The following is a 4,500-nucleotide window of genomic DNA, read 5'->3' as shown; positions in this document are numbered from 1 at the left end:
AAAATATATCTGGCCCTTACTTGCAGAATTACAATCCTATCTATGAATGTAAGATATATTCAAGTCTTCCTTCAATTAAAAAAAATCTATTGGAAATTTTATTGGGAGAGTAAGAAATTTCTTGAAGATAACTGGTATCTTTAAAATATAAAGTTTTGGCCGGGCGCGGTGGCTCAAGCCTGTAATCCCAGCACTTTGGGAGGCCGAGACGGGCGGATCACGAGGTCAGGAGATCGAGACCATCCTGGCTAACACGGTGAAACCCCGCCTCTACTAAAAAATACAAAAAACTAGCCAGGCGTGGTGGCGGCGCCTGTAGTCCCAGCTACTCAGGAGGATGAGGCCGGAGAATGGCGTAAACCCGGGAGGCGGAGCTTGCAGTGAGCTGAGATCTGGCCACTGCACTCCAGCCTGGGCGACAAAGCGAGACTCTTATCTCAAAAAAAAATTTTTTAAATAAAATAAAATAAAATATAAAGTTTTATATCTACAAACGTGGATTATGATTCTATTCTCCTATGACAGCTTTTACTCCTTTAGTAGCGTTTTGTAAATTTTTCCAATAAACCCTTATACATTTCTTATTAGGCACATGAGTAGGCACTTTATAATTTTTTTCACAATTGTTTTGGGATCTCTAGCATATTTTCTAATTGAATATTCTTTTTGTATAGGAATATTATTGATTTTCTTATTTTGCCCTTGTTTCTGGCCACTCTGCTGACCTATTTTGTCACATTGTTAGTTCATATTATTGAGTTTTCTGTGAAGAGAAGCACATTGTATGAACAAAAGGAGAATGTTAACTCTCTCCAATATTTATACTTCACATTTCTTTTTCTAAATACATCGATTAGGAGCTCCTGTATCATCCTCAATATTGTTAAAAATTATGACTTTTTTCTTATCTCTTACTTTAACTGGAATGATTCCAATATTTGACAAATATACTATTTGATGTAAATTTTTCTAAATACCTTTTCTCAAAATTGAGGCACTTCATTCACATTTCTTGTTTCTTAGCGCACTTGCTATCAATGCATGTTTAGATTTGTTAATACTTTGGATGCAGCTTATCACATATTTATTCTTTTAATAAATGTAGTAGATTATATATATATAAGACTTTCTAATGTTGATTAATCTTGCATTTCCAGATCAAATCATACTTCTGGATATGGTCTTCTTTCAGAGAATACCTGAGGTGAATCTGAGGACATTTTATTTGGGAATATTGAATCTATGTACATAAATTAATTTGACCAATAATTTATCTTTTGTTATCTTTGTAGTGTTTTGATTTGAGTTATTCTAGCTTGTACTTATCCCCGCCTATATCCTAATTTATACCGAAAGAAATATAAATTATTCTATTATAAAGACATATGCAGGTGTATGTTCATTGCAGCACTATTCACAATAGCAAGGCATGGGATCAACCTAAATGACCATCAGTGATAGGCTGGATAAGGAAAGTGGGGTACATATACACTATGGAATACTATGTAGCCATAAAAAAGAATAAAATCATGTTCTTTGCAGGGACATGGATAGAACTGGAGGCCATTATCCTTAACAACCTAATGCAGAAACAGAAAAACAAATACAGCACGTTCTCCCTTGTAAGTGAGAACGATATGATGAGAACTGGTGGACACATAGAGGGGATCAACATACAATGGGGCCTATTAAAGGGTGGAGGATAGGAGGAGGGAGAAGATCAGGAAAAATAAATAATGGGTACTAAATTTAATATCTGGATGATAAAATCATCCGTACAACACAGCCCCATGACACAAGTTTACCTACGAAACAAACCTTCACCTGTAACCCTGAACTTAAAAGTTAAAAGTAAAAATAAAAAACAAAAGCAGCAAGAGTAGCTTTTAAAAAAGAAAAATAGTCAATTAATTTTTCAATGTTTCCATGTTTTGAAATAGTTTTACATAGTGAAATACCTTTCTTTAAAAGTAATCTGGACATTTACACGTTTATGAGTCTTATTTTTAGACTATGTTTTACTATATTTTTATTTTTTCTGAATTATTAATTTATAACTATTGATCACTTCTAAAAAGTCTGGATTGTATATTTTCTTATAAAAGTATTTTTCTTTCGTCTTATTTAATTCAAAATTTGTACAAAGGAGAAACCTTCTAAATTTTAAGTTCTGGATACTTGTTTTTTTGTTTTAATATTTTCATTGAAGGGTACCTTTTCTCTGCTTCTCTTTCTCAATAACATTTATCAAGAATTTGTCTGTGCTATATTTTCCCAGATCTTTTTTAAACATTTGCCACCAGGGTAGTATATTTGTTACAATTGATGAGCCTACATTGACACATCATAATCACCCAAAGTTCATAGTTTACATTAGGGTTAATTCTTAATGTTGTATATTTTATGGGTTTGAAACAAGGTATGATGACATGTACCCAAAATTATAGTATGGAGCAGTTTCACTATCCTAAAAATCTTCTGCGCTCTGTCTATTACTCCTCACTCCCTACTAAACTAAGCTTTTTACTGTCAACTACTAAGCTTTTTACTGTCTCCATAGTCTTGGCTTTTCCAGAATGTCATATACCTGGCATTACACAGTATGGAGCCTTCTCAGATTGGCTTCTTTCATCTAGTAATAGACATTTAAGTTTCCCTCGTATCTTTTCATGGCTTGAGAGCTCATATATTTTAACATTTAATAGTATTTCCTTGTCATTGGATGACAATGATGTGCCACAGTGTATCCATTCACCTACTGAAGGACATGTTGGTTGCCTCCAAGTTTTGATGATTTTGTGTAAAGCTGTTACAAACTTCCACATTTTTGTATGGACATACATTTTCAACTACTTTGGGTAAACAGCTAGGGGCAAAATTTCTAGATCATATGCTAGGAGTATGTTTAATTTCATAAGAAATTACCAAATTGTCCTGTAAAGTGGCTGTACCATTTTGTATTTCCATTAGCAATGAGTAAGAGTTTCTGTTGCTGCACATTCTTGTCAATAGTAGGAGTTTTTGGTGCTCTGGATTTTGGACACTCTACACAAGTCTTTTCAAATACATATTTTTAAGGCTTTATTGATTATTTGTTTATATTTATATTTTCTTAACTATTTGAAAATATAATTATAATTCCTTTCAATTGATACTAATTAAAAATAGTTCATATTGCCAAAATTTATGGAAATTTACAATAAAGTTAATAAATAAGCAGATCTTTTTTAAAAATAAAATGCAGTGGTATTTCTCCAATAGCTGGTAAGTAACCATGGCAGGTTTCCAGACACCTATTAGATTTTCCAAGAAAATAAGTTACCATAGCAACTCTAAAAGCATATTATATGGTTTTAGACCATTACTACTCACTGATACTTCTTCAAATATGAATACATGTGTGAATATATCAACTCATAAACACATTGATTCATAATAAATTAGTTTACGGCATTTACAACATTGCTGCATTTTAAAATAAATATCATACAATGATCCAAATACTTTTTTTATTTTTTAATGGAACACTTCACGAATTTTGATGTCATCCTTGCACAGGGGCCATGCTAATCTTCTCTGTATCATTCCAATTTTAGTATATATGCTGCCGAAGTGAGCACTGATCCAAAATACTTTTGATCATTTCAAATGCAGGAACAGGTAGCTAGAAAGCTAGCTGTGTGATGGATCTCCAACTCCTAACATTATACAGAAACTCCACTGATCATACTATTTCCATGTCAGATATTGAAAGAAGCTCTAGAAGGTCAAGAAAGAGATGAAATGGGAATCCTTAATAAGTATTTGAGAACACTGGTCCCAATTCCCACCTCTCATTCTTTAATGGAAAAGAAGAGTTGCAACAAGTATAAATGCAGGCAAAGAAGCAAACCCGATAGCTTAATTCTAAGCATCCCTTTCCTTAATAAAGAGGAGTTGAAAAGTGAATGACTTAGAATACTCAGGTCTAGACTTAGTGATTTCAGAATTATCCTGGAAAGCTCTTAGCTGAACGAAGGGCCTTCAGAAGGTTTAAAACTGCATATTGAACTATTGAGACTGTCTCTCAGCCATTTTTATTGTTGGCAACAGTCCCCAACCCCACTCTCACACTGTTGTGGGGGTTGTTAGCCTGAAAATTCCATCATGTCACTCCCACGTTTCAAAATCGTTTATACTTGTCCACTGTCTACATCATGATGTCTATACTGCTTTTACCATGGTGAGGAGTCCAGCTTCTGGTGAAAAAACTTCAGGTAATTTCCAGGTCCAGTCTGGTGATTATAAACCCTTCACCTGGAAGGCTTAGGAGAAAGCTGCCTTCCCCCCAGCAGACGTGGAGAACAGTTAGAGCACTGCAGTCTCTGAAGGGAGCAGCAGGCAACGATTCTGGCCCCATCTGATCAGTCATGCTCTTTGCATCTTTGCATGTCTGGCCCCAGCAGGATACCTCCATTCCTAGGTCATTTCATCTGAGGGCCCCCAGGCTGAGGTCTCTCT

The 4,500-nt window shown here is 34.6% G+C and overlaps 1 non-coding gene across 1 annotated transcript; it reads right to left on the bottom strand.

Moving 5' to 3' along the window:
- Window positions 1-3,513: 3,513 nt before the first annotated feature.
- LOC126949397 (U6 spliceosomal RNA) lies at window positions 3,514-3,620 on the bottom strand. The gene has a single exon (XR_007723703.1). It is a non-coding gene; the product is annotated as a U6 spliceosomal RNA (small nuclear RNA).
- Window positions 3,621-4,500: the final 880 nt, after the last annotated feature.

The sequence above is a fragment of the Macaca thibetana genome, chromosome 2 (genome assembly GCF_024542745.1).
Source record: "Macaca thibetana thibetana isolate TM-01 chromosome 2, ASM2454274v1, whole genome shotgun sequence".
In the NCBI taxonomy this organism is placed as follows: Eukaryota; Metazoa; Chordata; class Mammalia; order Primates; family Cercopithecidae; genus Macaca; species Macaca thibetana.
This window is presented reverse-complemented; position numbering and strand designations above follow the sequence as displayed.